The sequence below is a fragment of the Coenobita brevimanus genome, chromosome 13, assembly GCF_032717465.1.
Source record: "Coenobita brevimanus isolate Jiangsu-jjx chromosome 13, ASM3271746v2, whole genome shotgun sequence".
In the NCBI taxonomy this organism is placed as follows: Eukaryota; Metazoa; Arthropoda; class Malacostraca; order Decapoda; family Coenobitidae; genus Coenobita; species Coenobita brevimanus.
The window spans coordinates 47,080,268-47,107,546 of NC_136966.1; positions in this window are offsets into that span (position 1 = coordinate 47,080,268).

Below are 27,279 nucleotides of genomic sequence, written 5' to 3' on the forward strand. Positions count from 1 at the left end.
ACTGGGACATATCCGTCACTTTCCTTCCCGACGCATCATAATAGAGATCATCATCAGTGGACAGAGAAACAAAATAAACCTCTCCCAGCTTAGGAATACTAGCTAACATAGGAAAGTGAGAAGCGAGATATGAGGCGAATATTTCGTCCCCAGCTGCATATCTCAAGTTGACCACAAGTTTCTATTTCCTTCCTCTATCATTCACCCTTAGTGTTACTGCGTGTTCGGAACATCGATAACACTGAATGACTTAAGGATATTTGCACCACGATACTTTGACTCAGTATTTACCAGATGTTTCGATAGTTACCTTTTTTTCAGAGCATTGTCACACCAAGATCATAATTAGACGTAGTACCATATTCTAGGTGGCATCGTTGGCTTCGTGGTATCTTTTTCTAAGCTATTTGTTGTACCTCCTACACTTTAATATATTTTCTGTGCATTTGTTTTGTATTTTAGCACCGTTGTAGTCTGCCATAGTAATGTTTCGCTGGATATAAAAAGGTGTAATATGCAGAATATAGCGCCAAGAAAAGGGTGCTATGAATTCTCCTGTTGTACTTAAAACATGGCCCATAATACTGACTCAGTTTGTCGGATCGTGTAGTTTAGGGTAAATTTTTGGATTAGGGCCCCATGTTTCATCAGACCACTTTCTGGGTATTTCGTTTCTTATTGCCAAACATGATGTGGGTTACGGTGAAGAACTCTGTACCCAGAATGTGGCCCTGGGTAACGGGTGTTAGTATGCTAACTTTTGCTATATGACCCACGCGACCGGACAGTCTGCTTCAGAATATGTCCGGTTCAGACGTCAGTGTATCGAGGTCCTTCCTCTGATAGTGTGCCCACCCCTCCCCCCTTCTTCTCGCCTTAGCAACCCCTCGAAATGAACGGATCTTGATTTTTGGCTCACTTTTGTTTGTCAGTTTTCTTCATAAAGGACAGCCATTACATTTCAGGTTTTTATTATTTCTCTTTTCACTAGATAAGTCTTTTTTTAAGTACGTCCATAAATTTCCAGATGGGAACTTTTTCGAAGGGACGAGATTATCTTCCCTCAAAATAATCTAACTTCCGAGAAATTAGGATTCGAGCACTACATTTCCCCCTCACTGCAAGAGGTCCACACTATTACTGAATAACATCACTGAAGGGTTGCAAGAATAAAACGTGGAAGATGCCATCAGTTGTACTGAAGGGACTAATGTGTGAGAGATCATTGGCCTAAGGGTCAGCACGGACGTCTAATAATTGTAGAAGTTATAGACGTCATATAATTCAGTCCGATCCTTGTGCTCTCTATATTCTTACTTCCACTCACATTTTTCCTTCCCACAGTCCCTACACCCTGCTTACTTCCTCTTACCGCATGCACCACTCCCAGTCACCCATTTTCTCTGTTCTATTCCATCCCTACCCTATTCCCACATATCCATTCCGTCCTGCCACGTCCCTCTTATCTTTTGCTTCTATTCCTTTTTACTTTCTCTGGCCATATACACTACTCCCAGTTATTAATTTTCCCTCATCCATTTCACTCCCTCCTTCCCTGTTGCCCTACTCTTCAACTTCCATGAATCCTTCCCAGTATCCCTCCGCGCTCTTAAACTCGCATCATCTACTCACATTACACTGCTCCCATTTCGTCCCATTTCCTCTGCTCCTGGTCCGTTCAACCCATGTTCCCATACCCTAATTACTCACTGTTTTGTCTCTTCCTGTCCACTCAGTCCCCACCCTTCCACTTCCAGCCCCTCACACCCACCTTTTTTCCATCCATTCCGATTCCTCTGCCTCTTTAGTTTTATCAGTAAGAGCTGCTGAATAAAATCGTCCCTCAGTTGCAACAATAAAACAAAAGAAGGATGTCAGAGTAGCGATTGATATTTATAAAAGATCGGTAAAACTAATATGGAGTACACAACCAAAGAACATGAGAAAGAAGGATGTCTGATGTTCGAAAAAGAATGAGAGACATGCAAGGCAGGACACAATACTGGCAGAGGACTGTCGGTGAACTTTTGCTTGTGCCTGCTAAGTACTCCGAAGTCACCAATTACTGCCCATGTGTCTCTCCAAGTTTGGTATATTGTCCGTTAGTGTACTTTTCCCTGTAATACTGCAGTCGCCTTGCAGCTTGGAAGTACTTTCAAGCGGCCTTAAAAGTTACACCCGTGACTCACAAGAATTCAATGTTTTGCAGTACTATAAATCTCTTTAGTACGGGGTCTTTTTTTTTTTTTTTTTTTTTTTTCACCAACACCAGATGATTTACTTTCAGCTTACGAGAGACTTTTCGAAACGGAGGGGTTAGATACTCGTACAGTAAAACACTTCAGAGCGAGAATCTTGCCATAATGTGGACAGTCGCAAGATTAAACTATAAATGACAACCGGATTCAAAAACTTAAGACTTTGAAAAGTTTGTTAATCACTCCAGATATTTGTATTCAAATTCTGTCTATCTACTGTACAGTATACATCTAGGCTGCTTTCTCCAAGAGAAGGGGGGGTACCCGAGACTGGGCGACACACACCCAATTTGCTCACACACACACACACACACACACACACACACACACACACACACACACACACACACACACTGACACACACACACACTGACACACACACACACTGACACACACACACACTGACACACACACACACTGACACACACACACACTGACACACACACACACTGACACACACACTGACACACACACACTGACACACACACACTGACACACACACACTGACACACACACACACACACACACACACACACACACACACACACACACACTCGTACTTAGACCAAAGGGGAGAAGGGACAGATCCTCACAGCACCACACCGCACGACGGTCAGTTGCAGAGTGCTGCTATCAGCGACATCCACAGCAGGTCCCGACAGCAGAGCCGATTTACCCATGCCACATCATAATGGACCCATCCCCTTCCCCGCACTTGGCCTGTTCAGCTAATCAGACCAAATGCGGGAGAATATCCCTTGGAGGCCGCGTCACCATTTGTTCATTCATCCCTAAGGAGTAACCTGCCAAGAAATATCACTACTTGAGAGCTACCCCTAGCTCGTAGGAGGTTTATATCAACTGAGTAAACTTTATTATGTGCTGGTGATGTGTTCTTCAATATTACAGTTTTGTCTATGCAACTGATACTGCAAAACGGAGGAAAATGGCAACCAGTTTTACAGGTAACAACGGGACTTCACCATGAATTCTTTTGTGATTATGGTGGATACAAAAGCAAATTATCACGACAGGAAAACAGCTTATATTCAAGGTTTATTACAATTGGAAGCGGCAGGCTTTTTACTGATGAACACGGAGTTTAATGAGGCCCCCACTATCCACTCACATCACGTAGTGCTACCTAATGTTGTCTCTAAAATGAGTAACAAACGAAATAGTTTCTTTTAGCTCAAGAAACAATTTACTACGTTAAGTGGTAACCATATAGCCAAATGAACGCTTAAGAGGTTTAGTGGGTTAAGGCACTCCCACCAGATCTGGCCCATATGAATTTATATCCGGGGGAGGTTGGATCTCATTGATTACATCATGCCGCTCAGGGAAGAGCCTACTCACTCTCGCCTTGACCCTACGCTCCTGATGGAGCAATAAAGGATAGAATGACAGTGGGCAGAAAACATTAAACCTGTTTGAAGATAATTATGCAGGGGTAAGAACGTAAGCATTACCGTATTATAAATAATTAAGGCCACGATCACCACAATATTAAGAAATTATAAAGCTCTTCGTGGGCCGACAGCTTATGTCATCATTATGCGTAAGAAGAGAAGCATTATTTTCAACATTTTTTAAAAGTGACGTTCAGGATGAAATTTTCTCGTGCACAGACAGGAAGGCTGGAAGGAATTATGGTAAACATGAAACAGCGCCCCCATGTGAGGCTGAATCTTTCTTTTTATGAGCTCCTGTAATAACCGGCCGAACCCTACCCTATACGAGGAGGCGAGGGTCATGAGGGGTGACGGATGCTGATGGGAAAGGGTGGGGTATATATGATGGGTAAGGGTTGGGGAATAAGGAAAAGTAGGTAAAAGAAGAAAATCTTTAGAAGTAGAGGGGAAGGTAAAATAGAGAAGGGTATATCAAACAAGAATAAAGTAAAGAGAAATGAGGAGCTAGAGTTAAGAGAAGTGGAGATGAAGGAAGTGGAGATAAGTGAATCAGGAATCAGGAGACAGGAAGTGTGAGAAATGGTAGCGAGGTTCATGATGTATGATGAAATCAAAGAACAGGCAAAGACACTGCCCTTTGTGAAGGTTGGACGTTGGGAGGAAAGAGGTGTTTTATGAACGAAGAGCAAGCTAAAAAAGTAAAAGAGGGTGTGTGTAAACAAAAGGAGGGTGAGAGGTAGACATATAATGGTTTCTGTAATGCAAAGCATAGAGGACACATGCGTAAAATAATATAGTTATGTACACTTGCGTCAAAAAATATCCTAACACACGTTGCACGACAGTCTGACACTACAGGCGATGGCTATAGTGAAATGCACGACGACTGCATCCCATGCGGTAAGCCTACGTTCATGTTGGTGCGTTATTCGCTTGCTGATGGCATTACCTAGGCTATATTATCATATAAAATAGTTAGGTGATGATAGCATTATCGTCCTGACACGTCACAACCAATATTGATCATTTAGAATACGAGTATCATAGCCTCCATCCAGCAGGATTCTTTTTTGAGCTACGTCAGCTACGGTTGACTTATGTTATCTTCCTCTTCAGGTGAAGCTGTGCAGTGTTCTTCTATCATCCTTTTCTGTGAATTTCGTTGACAGTTCTCCATAGTGCATGGTAATCCTTTTCACTTCGGCTGGAGGATTTGCTGGATAAGAGGAGCCTTTCTGATTTACTTCTCTTTACTTGCTTATAAGGAGATACCTTAACTGGCCCTTCTGATTTGTTTTCTTTTGCTTTCTCATAGAATAGATACCTTAATTAGCTTATAACCTACTCCAAAGCAAACGACCTCGAAAGAACCAATATTCTTGCTATTTGTTTACTTTTATCCTCTCGTGTACTCCTTGCAGAGGAAAAGAATAACGGGCGAGAAGGTCAAGTAAAAGTGGTAAAGGAAGTGGAGATGCAAGGAGTGCAGATGAGGGAAGAAGAGGTGATGAGAGATGAGAGGAAATAAGATGGGGGAAGTGAAGTGAGAAGAAGGGAGGTAGCTACAGTATGGGTGAGAGAGCGGAGGTGTGGGAAGGTGAGAGGAAGAGAGAAAGTGAGGAAATGTGAGCCGAACGGAAAATAGATGAAAGGAGAAATGCAGGGAGTAGAGATGAAGTTCTCTAGGTTTGGTGGAAGTTGCAGGGATGTGGGGATGGGATGGAATGGAGGAAAAGAGAGGGGTGTGGAGGTGAGAAGATGGGACGCTAGAGGTGATGAGGGAAAAATCTTGAGAAAAATGGAAGTGAGGGGAAAACAATTACGTGGGAGAGGATGCAGAGGAAGTGGAGTTGAAGAAAGTGGGGCAAAAGGAGGAAGTAAAGGTAAGGCGAGAGGAAGTAAGATGAGTAGAGAAGAAAGGAGTGAAGATAAGCAGAACTGAGGTGAGAACAGAGGAGATGATAGGAGCAGAGTTAAGATGAATATGATGCAGGAGAAATAGAAATGAAGGAAGAGATATATGAGGAGCAGAGAGGAGACAAGAAGAGCTTACAGGAGTGGAGATGTGGGGAAAGGAGATAAGGCAAGGTGAAAGAAGGGAATAGATGATAAGGGAGAAGGAGACGAGATAAGAGAAATAGAAGTGAAGGGAAGGGAAGTAAAGGAAGAGACAATAAGAGGAACAGAAGTCAGTGGAAAGGAGGTATGAGAGGAGAAGGTGAGAGGACAGGAGAGGAAAGGAGAGAATGAGGTGAGGGGAAAGGAGGCGAGGAAGGAGGTATTGCTGTGGAGTGTGAGGAAACGACAGGCATAATGAGGCATAACCCGGGAGAGCAGGAGAGAAGTTAAGGTTACATGGAGAATGAAATGAAAATTGTATCGGCAAGGGGAGAGAGCGAAGGGTGGCATTATGAAAGGTGGAAAGGAAAGAAGAAAAGACAGAACCATTTCGGGAACGAGTAAGTTATATATGTGTTCGGCTATTGGACAGAGACAGAGAAAAGGAACAGAGAATTATAGGCAAAATGCACATGGACAGCTTGGAAAGATGATATAAGGATAATTTTTTAAGAATGAAACGCAGATACGTAAGTCAGAGGAGTGTAGATGCCACGAAACGCGGGGCATTTTAGAGACGAAATAGATTTTTTTCTTTTTCTAATGGAACATGAAGTGCAAAATTTTTTAGAAAAGGTGAAACATTATATATTTTAAGAGATACAACAGTTTTGGGGAAGATGAAGCATAAAGAGTTTCAGGTAAGGCAAAAAGCGAAGAATTATTGAGCACCATATTATAGGAGAGACAAGACACAGAGGGTTTTAGGGAGAATGATGCAAAGAACTAGGAATGGGGAATCGGAGAGTATTTTAGGAAAAACGAAGCATGTAGAAATAATTTGGAATAAGAATTGTTGGGAAGACGAATGACAGATATTGAAGGTACTGTGATGCACAAAAATATTTGGGAGACAGGAAAGTACAAAGAATGTTTAAAGAAAATGAAGCTCTCGTATTTCATGGCAGGGGCAAGACAGATTTCTGCTGGAGTCGAAATAGAGAATTTTAAGAGAACGAAAGCACCAAGAAGTATTAGGAGAGACAAGAGAGATACATTTCCATAGGTGATATGATGCCTGGCGAGAAACTCTGGACACGGACACGACAACTGAGGCTAAGATATGGGAGAATAGGGTGGGCAGATTAATAAGCTGGTGGTGAAGGGGGTCAAGGGAGAGAGGAATATGCAATGGGAGGAAAGAGGGGTGAATTATAGAGAAGACTGGGAGCATGGGAGAAATAGTTGGGGGTGAATGGCAAGTCAAGAAGAATGTAAAAATCGGGAGAGGATGATCAGGGGAGAGGCACAATGGGTGCGAGAGGTACCGGTAGTTGAGTGAGAGGAGGGATGAAAGGGGGGAGAAAGGTATGAGTGGGTTGAATAGAGAGAGTGAGTGGGAATGGTAGAGGGCGTGTAGATGAGATATAGAGGGGGAAAGGAAGGGGTAGAGAGGGTGAGAGGGAGGGCAAGGGGTAAGATGGTAGGGCAGAGTGATAGTGCGAGAGGGGAGAGATAGAAAGGGTGTAAGACGGAGGGATAGAGAGAATGAAAGGGAAGAGTAGAAGAGAGTGTGAAAGGTAGAGAAGATAAAGGGGTGAGGTTAGTCAAAAGAGTAGAGGTGAGAGGGAGGTTAGAGTGGAAGAGTTGGAGAGGGTGGGCTGGAGAAATGGAGAGTATCAGTTCGAGGGGAAGAGTGGGTATATGGGAAGATAAAAAGGGAAAAAAAAGACAAGAAAAGAAAAAACAAAAGAGGGAATGTAGGAGAGGGGAGCAAGAGTTGAGCGGGATGAATGCAGGTATAGAGCCTTGTTTTATTATCTTGTGTTGCATTTCTAACCTACTCTATCTTTGACAGGAGCTGCCGAGAACGAGCCAGCCGGCCCATTGCTGTTGTCTTCTTGGCTTACCAGGTATGTTTCTATGTAAATTGGAGAAGGTGAGTGGGAGGATAATGAGGGAGTGTAAGTGTGGATAGAGAGGCGTTTAATGGCAGGGCAGAGAAATACGTGAAGGTGGATAGATAGGGGGTGAATGGGGAGGTTTATAAGGTGTGGGGTGAGTAGCGAGGGGATGTGACGAATAGAGAATGAGTGGGAAGGTTCAGATGGGATTAAAGGGTTAACAGAGAGTGGTGTGAGAGTGGATAGAAAGGAAGGTATAAAATGGGTGTGAGGATGGGTAAACAGAGGGTGAGTGAGAGGATATGGAAGAGGTGAATTTAAGGACAGTGTACAGTAAAACATCGAGGTATCTGGGACGGTGTAAAGCAGAAGCTCGAGGTATCTGAGACAGCTAGAGCGTCGCTATGGCCTCTGAGATATTAATCATCCTTGGGCCATTTTTTTTTTCCTTCTTCTTCCAGAGTCTCAGCATGCCATTCCCTTTTCTCGTACATATTTCTCCTAGGGTCGAGGCAGCAATAAAGGCGATGGAGCCCCACCCGCTAAGCCTACACGTTCTAGGCCGTATTCTCTTCGACTTTAAAAACTTCTCTTGCACTTCTCTTTAATTGATTTACTTTTTTTCGCATATTCCATCTTGTAGGTCGTCCAACTTAACGTGACCTCGAGTTTCGTCTTTTTGCACCTTAATTTACGTGGCTCTGTGCCAAATAAAGACAGTACTACAACTGTATATCCTTTCCATAACACTTCTTCGTGACTAGCGTGATTTTCTAATATTCTTTTACAACTCAACAAGGCAAGACGGACAGATTAATTTTAGGCCAAGTTAGAGTAAAAAGAGTGTAATTTCCTTTAAGCCACATTCACGTCGACTAAGAGGCTGTCTTGCACCTCTACCTCAGTGCAGCCCCCACGTTTTGCGCATTCTTTGTTCGTAATGTCGTGAGCTTAGGAGGGTTTGTAGCACCGGCACCTCTTTCTGAGCGATTTATTATACATACTATACTATAATATGTTATGTCCTTGTATTCCTTCGTCGTCTTAGAAAGCCGTCTTCCTCTCCTTCCTTAGCGATTTATTTTGCATGTTAAGCCTTACTATTGTCTAAGGCTTAGGAGACTTCTGTTCCTTTTCAGCAGCTTTTTCCCCCCACACCCCACAATCTTTTATTCTTATGAGCTAATAAACTTTTTTAGCGTAGCGATTAGTAACCTCTTTTTTTTCTTTTTTCTTTTTCGTCGTTTTATTTCTGGAGTTAGTATGACTAATCATTGTCCACATTTTATTAGTATCCTTTGCTTAAGCAAATATACCAACATAAAAATCAGTAAATAAAAAACAGAACATGGAAAAAATATGCTTTCATATTAATACAATACAATGCATTAGATTTAAAATAGAACTTTAATATCTGATCTCATCATATCATCATATGTATTAAGAAACGTAACAGTGAGTAAGTTCATGTATTGTTGTATTATTTTCTGTATTTATATAAGCCTTCGGCTACTAACCCTTTGGTTAGTTCTGGCTTCCTTACATCTTCAAGAATTATTAAGTATACTACACTTTAATGTTCTCTTGTATGTTATATATGGCTTTGAAATATACAGACACGGATCGCATAAAAAGCATAAGAGAATACTAACTCATTTTATGCAGTTTAATTAAATAAAAGGTTCTTGTGATCCTTCTTATCTGACGAGAACATGACCCAGAAACTAATCTCCTCTCCGACCCAACCGACCGATATGGCCCATGAACACCCAGCCGCTAAAACCCTTATGCTTTTTTACTGAACATATTATATTTTCATATTTCACTTCAGTATCATCTTGAAATGATCCACCAATATATCATACGAACAACACCGCCCTTTCTTTTGTACATATTACAGAGTTTTTTTTTCTTTTTGACTGGCAATTCATAGGACTCACGGATACGGCATAAAATACTGTAATTCACTGCACTGATAGGTGCTGTTTCTCTCTCTCTCTCTCTCTCTCTCTCTCTCTCTCTCTCTCTCTCTCTCTCTCTCTCTCTCTCTCTCTCGATTCCACCTTGGTATTTTTTTTCATCTTTCCCATGACCTATCATCGCCACAAGGAGAGGGCCTACAAAAGGTACCGGAGCCAACCCACCCCTGAATCACATCATCTTTACGTTTCTGCCCGGAATCGTGCTAAGTCTGTTCTTCGCTCTACTAAAAATAATTTCATCCATACTAAATGCTCTCAACTCTCTAACTCGAATTCTTCCCGCTCCTTCTGGCATCTTGCCAAAAATCTTTCTAACAACTTTACCTCATCATCCTTCCCTCCTCTTTTCTACTCTGATGGTTCTGTAGCTATTTCTTCTACTGATAAAGCAGATCTCTTCGCACAGACTTTCTCCTCCAATTCTACCTTAGACGATTCCGGTGCTGTTCCTCCATCACTTCCCCCCTCTGACTTCCTCATGGCTGACATTAAAATTTCTTCAGTTGATGTATTTTCTGCCATCACTGGCCTCAGTACTAACAAGGCATATGGGCCTGATGGGGTCCCTCCTGTTGTTCTCAAGAACTGTGCTTCTGTGCTTACACCCTGCCTAGGCAAACTCTTTCGTCTTTGTCTGTCAACTTGTACCTTTCCTTCTTGCTGGAAGTTTGCTCTCATTCAGCCAGTCCCAAAGAAGGGTGACCACTGCCAACCCTCCAACTATCGTCCAATTGCTTTAACGTCCTGTATTTCAAAAGTTTTCGAGTCAATTCTTAATAGAAAAATTTTTAGGCATCTTTCCTATCACAACCTTCTTTCCGATCGTCAGTATGGGTTCCGTCAGGGACGCTCCACTGGCGATCTTCTCACCTACCTTTCAGACTCCTGGTCATCCTCCTTTCGGGACTTTGGCGAAAGCTTTGCCATTGCACTTGACATCTCAAAGGCTTTCGATCGAGTCTGGCATAAATCTTTAATTTCCAAACTGCCCTCCTACGGTTTCTATCCTTCCATCTGTGCCTTCATCGCTAGCTTCCTTTCTGGTCGTTCTATAGCCGCTGTTGTAGACGGCCATCGTTCTTCTCCTAAATCTATCAATAGTGGTGTTCCTCAGGGCTCTGTCCTATCACCAACTCTCTTCCTTTTATTCATCAATGATCTTCTAAGCTGTACATCTAACCCTATCCACTCATACGCTGATGACTCCACCCTTCACCTTTCCATTCGGTTCCCGCAACGCCCATCTCAACAGTTACTTCAACAAACAAGGGATGAGGCTATGGCACACCTAATGTCTGACTTGGCTCGTATCTCTGACTGGGGTAAAAATAATATGGTTGTCTTTAATGCATCTAAGACTCAGTTCTTACACCTTTCAACCCGACAAAATCTTCCACAGGTATACCCACTAATGTTTAATAATATTCAGCTTAATCCTGCATCATCCTTGAACATGCTTGGGGTTTCATTTACTTGGGACTTATCTTGGAAAGATCATAATACATCTCTTGTAAAAACTGCTTCCAAGAGATTGGGTGTGCTAAGCCGTCTCCGCTCTTTCTTTACCCCTGCGCAATTGTTGACTCTATACAGGGGTTTTATCCGCCCCTGTGTGGAGTACAACTCTCATGTGTGGGGAGGCTCCCCTCATACAGCTCTTCTCAATAGGGTGGAGTCAAAGGCTTTTCGTCTCATTAACTCTCCTCCTCTTACTGACTCCCTTCAACCTCTGTCTCTTCGCCGCACTGTTGCATCTTTATCTCTTTTCTATCGCTACTTTAATGGTCACTGCTCCTCTGAACTGTCTGCTTGCATTGCTCCACCTCTACGACGGGCGCGTAGCACCCGTCTGGCAGCAAACTCTCATCCTTTTTCTGTCCAACTCTCTAATGCAAGAGTTAACCGTTACTCCCAGTCTTTCATTTATGCAACAGGTCAGCTCTGGAACTGTCTCCCTCTGTCTGTATTTCCTGCTGCCTATGATCTCCAGTCTTTCAAACGCAGTGTGTCCAGGCATCTCAAAATGATCGAATCTTGAATTTGGCTCTATATTGTATTTTGTTTTTCTCTTGGGGGGAACTGTTACTGCGGGCTCATGGCCTTTGGTTCCTTCTTCCTCGCATAAAATATATATATATATATATATATATATATATATATATATATATATATATATATATATATATATATATATATATATATATATATATATATATATAAACAGCCCCCATAACTACCTCACAACTGCCCTGACGGACATAACAATATTCACTCCAGGCGGTGACATATGAAGGTGTGATGTTATCTGATACGAGTAGGAGGACTGCTGGGCATCTACTGTTAACTTGTGATATTAAGAATTAAAATGAAATTCTTATCAGTCCTGTAAAGAGGAATGGTGTCATTTTTGGCAGTTAGCTTTATACCGCTGCTCAAATTTCAGCCTGTCTGCTTATCTGTCTGTGTGTCTGTCTGTCTGTGCATGAACTCCCCTTAGGCAATTTAATAGCTTTGAATGAACTTTCCATGTGAGTTCGTCTGGCTACTCTGGTCTTCCATTATTATGAGCGAGTGGGCGATATTTACCCTCAGTTAAGTTTGGGAATTATCGGCACGGCCCGACCCGACCCGAGCCGACCGTCACGCAAAGCAGAAGATAACTTTACTCCTACGCAAAGTAGAGTTGAAATTCTTTCTGCATGTGATACATTTATTCAGTAAATTATGTTATCAACTAAAAACTCACCCATAACTGTGTAGGAACCCTTTGGAATCTCGAGTTTTCCAAGGGAGGGTTCGGCTCTAATCGGTGAACTCTTCAGTTATGAAAAAAAAAAAAAAAAACATGTTCCGTCGTAACACTGTGTATACCAGAGAGAAATTGTGCTAACATCGCGCTCCCTCGCTCGTCACACGCTCACAGACTTTTATACAATTTTCCAACCATGACTCTTTAGGGGGTTAACCCCCTCTCACCAAATAAACATTTTAAGAAATAGTGAAAGGAGGGCAGAGACGCCTTTGATAACTTAGTACAAATGCAAAATGAACTCTCATCCGTAATGCGACGTTTGGGGAGCGTTACCCCTAAGTGATTCTTGATGGGCCAGCCTCCCTTCGAAAAATAAAAGCGATCAAAAAATAGAGTTAAGTGAGCACGTGGATGTCAGAGAAACATCTCAGATCAGTTCGTCTGGTTGTTTGGTAATGCCCTCCAGTGCACAAAAATTTCTTCCCCCCCCCCTTTTTTTTTTAATGGGAATTAGCCCCCGTTCAACACTTATAAAGGATGCAGAACACGGGAAGGACAGATATCGCAATGATAGTACATGTAGAATGAATGGGCTTTCATCCGCCTACTACTACTATTACTACTACTACTACTATTACTGCTACTACTAGTATTGCTACTACTACTACTACTACTGCTACTGCTACTACTACTACTGCTACTACTAGTATTGCTACTGCTACTACTACTACTACTACTACTATACTACTACTACTACAACTATTGCTACTAATGCTGCTGCTGCTACTACTACTACTGGTATACCCCCTTCTTATCAAGTTTACTTTTTGTACTCCTGACAGATATCTCATCATGCCTGTGTTTTCATGGACGTCTCTTTATATTGCAATGTTATTATTACCCTCCCCAACGAGGGTATGTTTTACCCCACGTTGTTTGGTTTGTTTGGCTGTTTGTTAGCAGGATTACTCAAAAAAATATAAAAGGATTTTAATGAAATTTGGTGGAAAGGTGGGTCATGGGCCAAGAAAGTAATGATTAAACTTTGGGGAGGATCCGGATCCAGAGTATCCCGCACAATATCTCCAAAATTCTTGATGAACTTCGATATAATATCGTGGAAAGGTGGGCCATGGATCAAGAATGAACAAATTAAATTTGGGGACGGATCCAGATCCCGCATTACTTAAAAAGTTATGAAAGGATTTTGATTAAATTTTGTGAAAGGGTGGGTCATGGGCCGAGGAAGAGGTGATGAAATATTGGGGCAGATACATTATCTCCAAAAGTTCTAAATGAATTTCAATAAAATTTTGTGGAAAGGCGGGCCATGGACCAAGAAAGAACTTATTAAATTTTGGGTCGGATCCGGATCCGGGTCATTTTCCCACGGATCCCGATCCTTTTTATCAATGGCATTGGCGGAGGTATGCGCTCTCTTTACACTTTCTACTTATATAATTCTTTCAAATCGGAATGCATATGGCGGGACTGGGTATGCAGTTTCCTTGTTTCTTCTGAATGTACAGGGAGAAACTGCACATTTGCTTTTCATGTTTTACTTGGAACATAGAACACATGTAGAGTATAATATTCATTCCTCCCTTCATCATCCAACTCTGTGTTGCTGTATAAGAAGTTTCAGGTCCCTGGCCGGGCTATCCAGACATAACAAATAAGGCGTGGGTGACAAGACACAAAACCATGAGTGGCATTATGTGAGAACCCAGTCATCCCTTGGATTTTAACATTCCTTGGCCACATGAACTAGTATGAGCCAATTAGGACATTTATGTACAAAATAATATTGAGGTGTAATGTGCAGTGTAAATCATGAAAGAAGAAATTCCAAAAATATTCGTAAGCCCACGAAATTATGGCTCTGCATCGGCACATACCCACACTGGACACGTTTCACTAGACGCGTTTCCCTTGGATTGGGCTCGTTGCCTTGCTTGCTCCCTCTCTCCCTGCTTCCTTCCGCCTCAGCTAGAGTCTGAGTGCTGCAGGCGAGCCGTGGTTCTTAAATATTCAGTACATAGGAGATGTGTTTATGTATAATGCATCCGAGAACCGCCACGACTCGCTCACAGGGGCAAACCAGCGCACAGGAGTGCACAGACACATAACCCCTTTAATCGGTGGACTAAATTAATAATATATAATATTGTTGCTACCAGACAATTTTGCTCAACTTAGGATTTAATGAGGGCTCTTTCTTACGGCTCTAAATTGAAGCCTCACCAGTGCTAACTCTAATCACCCGAGGGTAGCAAAAGTGATTAAAATATTTAATTTGTGTAAGAGGAAGCATTCATCATCTTTAACCTGAGTATATACATTATCTTCGTGTCATTCATACTATCTCCAGATAATTTCATTCATTTTAAATTGGTAATAGATTCAACCGCAGTCTTAAACCCTCTTATGGACTTTTTATGAGTTTCAGTGCTTGGGAAAAAGAGAGTTTGGATAATGATGATGATGATGATGATGATGATGATGATGAGAGAGAGAGAGAGAGTGCGTGTAATGATGATGGTGAACTGAAAAATGGATTGTTTGATTTCTACGTCGTTGTAACACCGCTGTTTATGTAAATAACTCTTACTTCCATTAGGTAACTTTAATCATATCAAAAGAGATTTACCTAACTAGAGTTAGATAAAACCCAACATAAGAATCCCTTATCTGAAGAGAGTCATCTGACAGTAGTAAGAATGAGAGTCGTATCACGAAAACTGTGGCTGGGAAAAGAAAAACAAGCCCCAAGTTCTTGACAAACTCAGGAACACCTGACGAAGATATGTCCCTGGTTTCGCTATGCGTACCAGATTGTCCTTTGTAACGTGGAATGCTGGTTTATCAATGTAAAAATCATAGACAGCCCATAATTGACCTTCAGATATTGGGGGCTTACTTACATCTTCCCATATGTAGCTCTCGCCTGAGCAAGCGAACCGAGCGAGAACGCTATTATAAACTCCAGCCGAAATTTAGTGTATAAAATTTTTGCCCATACGGATTGTAAAACTTTCTGTTTGAGGAACAGTGAAAGCTTGTTTTCTTCTCTGCTTCTAAAACAATTGTGGCATGTAACACCACTTTGAACTTGTCATAAAAAATGCCTTCCAGAAGTAATTTCCCCCAAAGGTACAAACGTGGCCGAAAAAGACCAGAAATGCAACCTTGCTCTCTTGGACACGTTCCAGCCCTGTGATGAAGAACTATTTCTTCATAATAATATTGTAAGAATGGACAAGCGTCACTGGATTCAGGGAGATAATCCCAGAATCACATACACGTGAACGGTGGCAGCAATTCTACCTCCACCTCTCCTCTGCCACTGGAGGGGAGGAAGAGACAATTGGATTGAGAAGGGTGGAGGAAATGAGGAAGAGTGGAGGTAGCAAGAGTGAAGGAAAGGGGAATGGGAGCGGAGGGGGTAGAGGTAGAAAATATTAATGGAGCATCATAGAATGGAGGAAATTGTGAGAAGGGGAGGAGTAGGGTTGAAGGAAAGCAAGGGGAGGAGGGGTGAATGAGTAGAAGAAAAGAGAGTTGGGGAGGTGGGGGAGGGATTTGAGAGGGTGACGGAAAGATCAAGGGATGGAGGAAAGATGGGATGGGGAAGGAAAAGGGAACAGAAAAGGAGAGAAGGACTGGATGGGCTGGGTGGAGGAATGGAGGAGGAATGGAGGAGGAAGAGTGTATTGAGTGTGAAACATCCTATCATCTCTCATTCATGTTTCCGCAGAGATGAAAAACAAATGCTGTATACAGTACATACCATTTCACAGAACGTGTGAACTCTGGTTGAAATGATAATGATGCTGATAATGATGATGATGATGATGATGATGAGAGGGCCTATGCTGATCCATTTTATTATAACCATGTCCTTTTCGAAAGGATGTTATTTCAAAAAGAGTTATATCGGTATAAAAACTATTTTTGAACGTAGACCTATGTAAAAGAAAACTTTGAAAAGTGAGGACTAGATGAGTAGACTTGTTACATAGGAAGAACTATCTGAAAGAATTTCGGAGATAAATCTATATGAAATGATTTTTGAAGATAGTCCTATATGAAGGAACTTGCAGACTATCGAGTAAGCAGGAATTTTGTAGATAGGTCTGTATGAAAAAACTTTATAGGTAGAGTATATATATATAGCCTATGGTAGAAATTTTTGAACACAAAGGCCTGTATGGAAAGACATTTGTTTAAAGAGTTTGTATGAAAGGATCTTTGTGGATGGGCCAATTAAGCAAAAAGAAGCTTCTACTGAAAGACATTTTTGTGTGTGTGTGTGTGTGTGTGTGTGGGCCTATATGAGAAGGATTATTTTTACAGAAAGGTTTACAGGAATGGAATTCGCAGTTAGGCTTCTACTACAAGATTTCAGTAGACAAACCTTTATGATAAAGTATTCGCATACAGGCTTATATATATATATGGAAGGATTTCTGCAGACAGGCTTCTGTGATAGCTTAAGAGATAGGCTTATATGAGTTTTGTAAGATAGATCTGAGTGATATATCAGTAACTAGACATGTAAGAGCAGATATTTGTGCTGAAAGGTGACCAGTGTGAGTGACTTAATTATACAAAGGGATCATTATGATAAGATTTCTCGTACAGACATTTCATCAAGTTACAGTCGCGGCGAGGGGAAGAGAGAACACTGGTGCTGGACCTAAAGGCGCCTCTTTTATCCCCCTAATCTTCTTGCCCTCCAAAGTAGAACGAAAAACTTGAGCCAGCGTTAGGAAACTTAGAGAGTGCCCGGCCTAAAAGTGCCTGGAGGGATTGAGGAGGAGAGGGAGAGAGACATAAAGGGAGAGAGAGACAGCGAGCCAGACAGACGGATAAAGAGGGAAAGTGAATCTATGGAGAGAGAGAGAGAGAGAGAGAGAGAGAAGAGAAGAGAAGAGAAGAGAAGAGAAGAGGGAAGGAGTGATGAAGCGAGGGGGAGTTAAGCTGGGATTCAGGGCGAAGATCGATGACTGCGCTGAATGGGACCCTGATTAAGTGAGAGAAAATCTCCTCTCTCTTATAAAAAATCTGAATCGAAATAAGAATTCTGAATGGGAAACCTTTTATATTTTGACAATGACAGCTCTCAAGGTCTGTTCTTGATCATTCATATTAGGGTACTATTCACGTACACTTGGGATATTTCGTAACATACCTTTCTCACCGATTCACTTTGCGTATTACACCTTTATATTCATATTCTCGTCGTCATGGAAGATTTCGTAACGTCTTATCATAACTGACTTATTTTGCATCATGCATATTAGTATTCGTACACCCGTGGTTTAAATTTCGTAACAACTGCTCCCCAGCGATATATATATTTTGCGAAAGGCATCGTCTCGCTGGGGAGGATCAAGAATAAATATTGTTACGGAACAGAGAAAGATAACGTACACTTTAAGTGAGAATGCTAAGAGTCACTACTGTCCCGTAAAGTTCCAGGTTCAAAACAAAAGAGTTAGGTAAAATTACAAGTTAAAGTTTAATGCACAAACTAACAACAAAACATTCAGAACTCATAAGGATAATGTAATGGCAAATAAACAGGTTAAATATATGGTTAACTGCAATAGCCTCTATTAACACGAAATTAGCAAGAGTAAATTTATCTAAGTCAGCCCTGATAAAATGAGATACCAGATAATACTCAGTGAATGCCAGATAAATTATTACAGATACAAACTATTATCAAAAATGACTGACATAAAGAACCCTACATGAATTACAAAAACTTCACTAGGCCTACAAATTAAACTTATGCTACACAATACAAGAAAAAATGCAACAAGTTATACTCAAATTACACACAGCTGCTAGATGGTTGGAGATTTCTTGAGCACTCACAATAATAATATCTGTACAGGGGAGGACAGAGATGTGAACAAAATGAGGAGCAGATCTAAGTGGCAATGATGCAGAGACTGAGCTCATTATATAGGGGCCGGCAGAGCTTGATACAACTTGTAATAAGGACGCGCAAATGAAGCCATGGGGACAAAGAGATGAAAATCCCGCAAAGTATAACAGAGAGAACGACTTGCTCTACTATAACGGTAGAAGGGGGGGACTGAGGCAGAACACGCTCGTGATCAAACATGCAGCAACTGTGCGTTAAAATTACACAAAGGATGATGAAATCATAGGCTATGTAACACCTCCCCACAAAGAAAAAAGAAATTTACAAAGGAAATTTCTTATTACTCTAAAACAATCTGTATATGGCATTACAGACCATGCAAAGGTCTTTCCTAATGTTACAAAAAATGAGATCTCCCTAGCACGTTCAGTCATAGGTACTTGCCAGTATCCCTTTAACAAATCAAACTTACTTATGTACCTAGCCTTTCCGATCTTGTCTATGCAATCTTCCACACGAGGGAGAGGGTAAGTGTCTGTTTTGGTTATCTGATTAACACGTCTGTAGTCGATGCAAAGCCTCTGTGACCCACCTGGCTTAGGGACTAGAGTGACAGAACTCCACTCGCTCTGACAGGGCTCAATCATCTTGTGGTCCAACAGGTAGCCAAGCTCCTTCTGGATGAGAGGAACTTTCACTGGGTTCACACGGTAAGGAGGCAATTTAATTGGCTTTGCGTCTCCAACATCGACATCATGCATCAACACAGTGGTTCTTCCTGGAGTGGCACGGAACACTTGCGGGTACTCCTGCAGTAATGCCGAAAACTCCTGCCTTTCCTTGGGTGGTAGATGAGAAAGCTTAGTCTGGAGATCATTCATGATATCAGGATTCTTCCCCAAACTATCACTCAGGCTCATACTGCATGGGAGAGCTTCACTTGCAGACTCGGGTGGAACAGCTACAGTGCAGACTGGATTATTTTCGTCCCGCCTGTGATATGACTTTAGCATGTTGATGTGACATAGTTGCTTGTTCTTTCTATGATCTGGTGTGGCGATGACATAGTTGACATCACTGAGTTTCTTCTCCACGAAATAAGGACCACTAAACTTGGCTTGAAGGGGTTGCCCATGCACCGGTAGCAGAATCAAAACCTGATCTCCTGGCTGAAAGTGGCGTAACCTGGACTTCTTATCATACCAAGTCTTCATCTTCTCCTGAGCAGCTCCTAAATTCTCTCTTGCCAGCTGTAAAGCAGTGGACAGCCGTTCTTTGAACTTCATCACATACTCCAGCAGGTTGACGTCATCTTCCTCTGACAGCCAGCATTCCTTGAGTAGCTTAAGGGGTCCTCTTACTTCATGGCCAAACAGTAGTTCAAAAGGTGAGAAGCCCAGTGATTCATTTGGAGATTCTCTTGCAGCAAACACAACGAATGGAAGACCTTTATCCCAGTCTTTCTGATGTTCCAAACAGTATTTCTTGAGCATCGATTTGAGTGTTTGATGATATCTCTCCAACGCTCCTTGGGTCTGGGGATGGTAAGCTGAAGACGTGATCTGGGTGATGCCCAACTCTTTCAGAGACTGCTTGAAAACGTTTGACATGAAATTACTTCCCCGGTCTGACTATACCTCCTTAGGCAGACCAAACTTTGTGAAGAACCCCAGCATTTCCTTAACCACGTTCTTTGCTGAGATGTTTCTAAGTGGAATGGCTTCAGGATAACGAGTAGCCATATCAATCATGGTCAACACATAAGAAAATCCTGAAGAAGTCTTAGGAAGAGGGCCCACAATATCCACCAACACACGGGTGAAAGGCGCCTCAAAAGGAGGAATGGGAACTAGAGGTGCAACCTTTTCGGTCTGATTACACTTCCCCACAACTTGACAGGTGTGACAAGACTTACAATACCAGGAAACATCCCTGAAGATACCTGGCCAGTAGAAGTGTTTCAAAATGCGTGCCACAGTCTTCCTCACTCCAAGGTGTCCTGCCAAACTGGAATCATGAGCCACTCGAATGATATCCTGCCTACAAACACGAGGGATGACAACTTGATGTACAACCTCCCATTCACAGTCGGCTGATGCTGTTGGGGGTCTCCACTTCCTCATAAGTACTCCTGACTTTACATAATAACAAGTAGAAGCACCGGCTGACTCTTCTTCACTGTAAGCAGAGTTAGCTAGACCTTTCAACTCAGGGTCAGCAACCTGCAACTCAACCAACTCTTGACGAGACAAATTATCAACACTACGGGGTACTGCCTCATCTGGTGAGTGGTCCAAATTAGCAAGAAAAGTGTCAGCTAGGATAACATCATCATCATCATCATTATCCTCTAAATCACCAGTAACTTTAGACTTAGCCCTAGTGACAGCACATGCAGGGAACACATCAGGGACATCACAATCCTGGGACGCAGCCACTGGCTCACTAGACAACTGAGGAGCTGGACACACTTGACTTCCACCAATATCATTTCCAAGTAAGAAAGTTACACCTGACATTGGGAGTGTCTCAACCAACCCAACCATAACAGAACCATTAACAAAACCAGACTCTAAATTCACTCTGCACAGAGGAACAGAGAAGTAATTATTCCCTACACCTTGTAAGATTACAGTTTCATCAGAGGAATTAACATTAGAGCCTAGAACACTGGTCAGCATAAGAGATTGGCAAGCACCTGTATCACGATATATTTTAACTGATTTCCTGTCATTACTGTCCAGAGGACTGACAAAACCATCAGACAGGAAATTAGCACATGAACTCTTGAGAGTGTCACCCACGTTACTGCTCAAAGAGGAGCTCCATCATGAGAATTTAAGTTACCCCTCAAAGCAGGTTCAGTTAACTCGGTTAAAGAATTCTGGGAACTCTCAAGAGTGGACACTAGACCAATTGACTGAATATTTAAAGACTCCTTTTTGTTCACATCACGCTGTCTCCTGAAACATTTCTCCGTAGTATGACCAAGCTTACTACAATAAGTACATTTACTTCTGAAATCTAGAGGTGAAGCTGGTATTTACTTCCTGAGAAACATCATCCTTATTCTCTTTCCTATTACCTGTACTCTGAGTAGAGGCAACGTACTTACTCTCAGCTTTCCTTTTTCTCTAGAATATCTCTTGTGAGTGAGAACATACTCATCAGCTAAAACTGCAGCATCAGACAAATTATCTATTCTTTTCTCATCAAGATATAGGCTTACATCTTTACTAATACACCTTTTGAAATCCTCCAGCAAAATCATCTGCTTAAATTTACCAAAATCAGAATCCACATTCTTAGAATTTAACCACTGCTCTAACAAATCTTCTTTGATTTTTGCATACTCAACATGGGATTGCTTATCTTGCTTGTAAGTTGTCCTAAATTTTACTCTATAGGCTTCAGGAACAAGCTCATAATCCTTAAGAATCAAGCTCTTAACTACATCATAATTATCAGACTGATCCTGAGGCAAAGATGCATAAGTTACTTGAGCTTTACCGGTGAGAACAGTTTGAAGGAGTACTGGCCAATACTCCTTAGGCCAATTAAAACCTGTAGCTACCCTCTCAAACAACTGAAAATACTTTGTTAAATCAGATTCATTAAAAGGAGGGACAAGTTTAACATTTTTAGCCACATCAAAATCATCAGAGCAAGATGATCCAGTTCCACCTTGTTTCATGCGATACTCATGGTCTGCCTGAATCCTAGCAAGTTCAACTTGTGCGTGAAACTCGGCCTCCTTAGCCTGTGCTTGAAATTCAGCTTCCTTCACACGAGACTCCGCCTCCTTAGCCTTAGCCTCCTGCAGGGCTAGCTGTAACTTAGCTAATTCAATCTGCGTTTGCTCATTTGGAGGGGTTACATTAAACAAGCTTTTATTAATCATGCCAACAATTTGATCTTTAGAATGATGAGAGTGAACTGCAATTCCCAATTGTTGAGCAACGAGCTTAAGTTCATTCTTTGTTCTGTTTTCTATATCACACACTGTTTGCACATTTGACAAAAAATCTTTGGCTTCATCAAGTGTAGAAATAGTAGCCATCATGAATATATCACAGTCACAAAATATCAAACAATATCCTTATGATAATATCCTGAATATCCTGATATGAGGTCGCCAAATTTATGTTACGGAACAGAGAAAGATAACGTACACTTTAAGTGAGAATGCTAAGAGTCACTACTGTCCCGTAAAGTTCCAGGTTCAAAACAAAAGAGTTAGGTAAAATTACAAGTTAAAGTTTAATGCACAAACTAACAACAAAACATTCAGAACTCATAAGGATAATGTAATGGCAAATAAACAGGTTAAATATATGGTTAACTGCAATAGCCTCTATTAACACGAAATTAGCAAGAGTAAATTTATCTAAGTCAGCCCTGATAAAATGAGATACCAGATAATACTCAGTGAATGCCAGATAAATTATTACAGATACAAACTATTATCAAAATTGACTGACATAAAGAACCCTACATGAATTACAAAAACTTCACTAGGCCTACAAATTAAACTTATGCTACACAATACAAGAAAAAATGCAACAAGTTATACTCAAATTACACACAGCTGCTAGATGGTTGGAGATTTCTTGAGCACTCACAATAATAATATCTGTACAGGGGAGGACAGAGATGTGAACAAAATGAGGAGCAGATCTAAGTGGCAATGATGCAGAGACTGAGCTCATTATATAGGGGCCGGCAGAGCTTGATACAACTTGTAATAAGGACGCGCAAATGAAGCCATGGGGACAAAGAGATGAAAATCCCGCAAAGTATAACAGAGAGAACGACTTGCTCTACTATAACGGTAGAAGGGGGGGACTGAGGCAGAACACGCTCGTGATCAAACATGCAGCAACTGTGCGTTAAAATTACACAAAGGATGATGAAATCATAGGCTATGTAACAATATATATATATATATATATATATATATATATATATATATATATATATATATATATATATATATATATATATATATATATATTTATTCTTGATCCTCCCCAGCGAGACGATGCCTTTCGCAAAGTAGTGTTTTCGCCATTTCCAGACAATCTTATTCATCTCAATGGAGACCTTCTATAGTGGAAGGGTTAATTAAGGCCCAGTCCAGTTCCTCAAGCTCGGGAAGTTCCTCTCATTTTTGTTACAAAGTGGTACGTATATAATACTCTTCCACCAAGCCAGGCGATTTCTTGTGTTTTGCGTGGACCCCTCAGTCAGCCTTAACCCCCTGTCACATACGTCACAGGATATTATTCATCGTACGAAATTCTGGGGCCACGATGGTGGGACGGGCTCATACGATGCTAGAAGCATCGAAGGCTATAATCATAGCTGCAGTCACAAAGGAAGATCATGTCGTGCGTCTGTCGTGGGAAAAAATTGGCACTTTATCGTAGGTAAATCTTATGATTGTCCTGCGACTCCTACGTTTGTCGTACGATGTTTTTTTCGTCGTGCGATTGTCGCAAGACAAAATAATCATCGTACGAGCTTCTCAGGACTATCGTACGACAATCGTACGTCATTCGTAAGACGGTCGAAGGATATAAAAGGCACGCACAGGCTCAGGGTCTCTCCTTTCTCTCCCAGACTTTCCAAGAGTTTCTGCAGATTTTATAAAAAATTTGTTTGAGAAATAATGATAAAATGGTACTAAAAGGCAAAGGCAAAAGGAGGGGCAGGAGCAGGAAGAGGCCGGCTGAGGAGGAGGAGGAGCAAGAGGCAGTCCTTCTCTGGTTTCTTCTACATCGCAGCTGCATGATTGCCTCCAAAATAACCAGTGCCTCTCTTCCAGCTTCTGTAACTCAGCTCTCAAATCGCAACAGTTATAGGCTCTCTGGAACTATGGCCATCTTGCGCCTCTTCAGCAACGTGGACAGCAACGTGAGGCAATGTGTACTCTTCGACGTCTTAAAGGAGCGATTTGTCTGGATCCAGATGATCCCTGCATTTATAGCCGGGGAGGTAGACGTCCTACAGTCTCACGACTGTTTTGCGACTGTTGCAAGAGGATATTTTTGTCTTCCGATGTTCACAGGATTATCGCAGGATGATCCTGCAATAATCCTATATCCCACGATAATCCTGCGATAATCGTCAGACTGTCCTACCACATGCGCACGATTATCGTATGATTTTGAGGGTCTTGGAAGACCCTAGAATCGTACGATAATCGTAAGCATGTCATAGGACAGTTATAGGACAGTCGTACGATTATGTTACGACACGGCCACGAGCGAAAAAAATCCCACAACAAAATTTTGATTTTGGTCCAGACCAAAACCCCGCAACAGGCCTCTACAATGCTATTTTTCGTCACAGGACACCCAAATATCGTTGGACAGTCGCACAACCATCGTAGGATTTGGCTCTATTTTCTGTCGTGGACCCGTCGTTACCCCGTCCTACGACGTATGTGACGGGGGCTTTACTAATGTATATCTTTTATCACTTGCTTATTATCTATTTCCACAGCCACATACACACACACCCGCACCAGCAGAATGGACCGTAACAACAGCGCATAAGAAACCGCCAAGTGGGTTTCTAGTGGAACGGTATGTACGGACCTCCCTGTATAGTCGCTTGGAGACAGCACCACTGAAATATTATGATTTCTCCTCGCAGTGAAAGAGTAGCTATTCATATTATTTCTATCCTAGGATATTTTGCAACACTTCTCCATCTAGTTATTTTGCATATAACACACCGATATTGTCTGTAATATGATTATATGTCTTTTTAATACCAGTACATTTTGCATCAGTAGCATACCATTAAAACGCCTTTGTTGGCGAGGTACGAGCAAGGCCATTTAAATCCGAAAGCAATGAAATGTCGCCTTACACCCCGAGGATGCCTAGAGTATATTGATGGCTATCTACCTACCAAGTTGCATGCCTTAACGACAAACCGTCTGGCCTGTGGCCCTTTTTTGAAGATTTTCGATATGCTGCACTTGGTGCTTTTCACGTGCCACGTGCACCGCCCGTCAAAAACATACCTTAAAGAATTGGGCTATCGTATGGGGCAAACCACGCAGTGATCGGTCCTGTGGTTGCTGAGATATAAGCTTCTCAAAAGCGTTACGGTCGGGCCAGGTCGGGCCGGGTTAGGCTTGGCGGGGTTGGGCCACTCAAATGTAAGAAAATACCACTACTTGACGAGAGACTTGCGAGGGCTTCGCCCTCTCACGTAATAACAGAGCATAAACCGCGTCTGTACGATGGCGCCTTTTTATATTTTACCGTATTCTTTTTACCAACAATCACTTTTATTCAGTTTAAGAGTGCCTTTCTAGTTGGAGAGGGCAACCACGGCCTTCATTAGCCCCTTTACGACAGATGGGACTGAAGAGGGACGCTTTCCAGACTTGGCATAGATGTTGCTGGACGGTGGAATTGCCTCGTAATGAAAATTTTCCCCAACCTCCTATTCCGTAAATGGTGGATGATGAGTTGCAGGAGGAGGGGACCTTCAGCCTTCAGTCCACTGGGCTCATGTCCAGATGGCAAGAACGTGTAATAAAGGACGTCAGCGTACTAAGAGAAGCAATATGTAAAATAAAGCACTCAGGAAGAGGTATTACGAAGTCTTATGTGCCGGTAATAATATTGGACGCAAACAGCCCCCCCCCTCCCCCCGTTACAGCAGTAAACAGAGAAAAAAGGGAGATAGAAAAAGAATCCTGAAGCCGAGAATATCCTTGTTACTTCCCAGAAACTCGAAAAGCCAAAATTTATGTAGATTATAAAGGAGTAAGGCATCATGAATGTATTCTGATTCCAGTGACGCCCCACATGGTAGTAGTATTAAAACAGAATGCGTGCTGCTGTTGGTAAAACCCTAATTTTTGACGATGATTTATGAAATACGTGTAAAGATAATGTGACCATCCTGGATCTCACATTACACAACGTAGTCGGCACTCATACAGAAAGGTCCAACATTTTCTATCATTATTACATGATTAGAGAAATTATCATGAAAAGTACGAGACTTGTTCATACCTTCGCACACTTTGCCTTAAAAATATGGTCTTTATAATACGTTTTAGTGACGTCTTTTATAGCGTGTTGTTGCTAACTCTAGACATTTTCATTCAACTTAGGAAAGCTTCTCATAGGGAAGAGGTTGACTGAGGATACAAAGAACTCTCTCAGTTGGGAAGGTCTCTCCTCAACTGAGTAAAACTGAATATTGCAAAAACATAATCCAAAAAAGGCCATCTGCTGGAAGGGTTTAATATCCCAGAATTGTATTTTTACTTTTGTTCCTGAATTCATTGCTTACGATGTTCTCTTTATATTGCGTTGCATTTATTCCATGTCTAGACAGTTTTGTTGTTTGGCATACTAGGCACTTTTCTAAGTGGAACGTTTAAATAAAGTCTTCATTATCCCCTTCAGTACGAGAGGTCTTTAATTAGGAGATTGAAGCACTGAATAATTGGCAGAAAGAAAAATGTATATGACATGCATTGAGGTGGTTAAGCTTTACATTACGATGACGTCTTACGGAATGCTTTTGCTCCTTCCAGGCGATTTTATTCAGCTTAGGAGAGACGCTTTAAACCTAGGAGCTTACATGTAGCCTCAAGCTGAATAGAATAATCTAATGTAAACTGTGCTCTTTCCACTTTAACGACTTAAAATTGCATTTTTTCGCCTTCATTGCTCAGATAAAACCAAATAATAGTACTAGAACATGATTCCAATTACGAAGATGTGCCAGGGAAGGGTGTGGACGTATATTATTATCTTATACTGAACTATGTAAATAAACCACAAGAATACGAAAATCTGTGAGAAAGTAAGGTAAAAGAAACGTAGAACGAACTGAAAGCAGCATTCCTGGTGTGAAGGGGTTATGTATGTATTCCAGTGTAAGAAGCCAATCTGAGTCAAGGTCATGTGGAGTGGGCGCATCGATCAGAACGCTTAAGAGGCGACTGGAATTTTTTAGAATTAATGTCACCA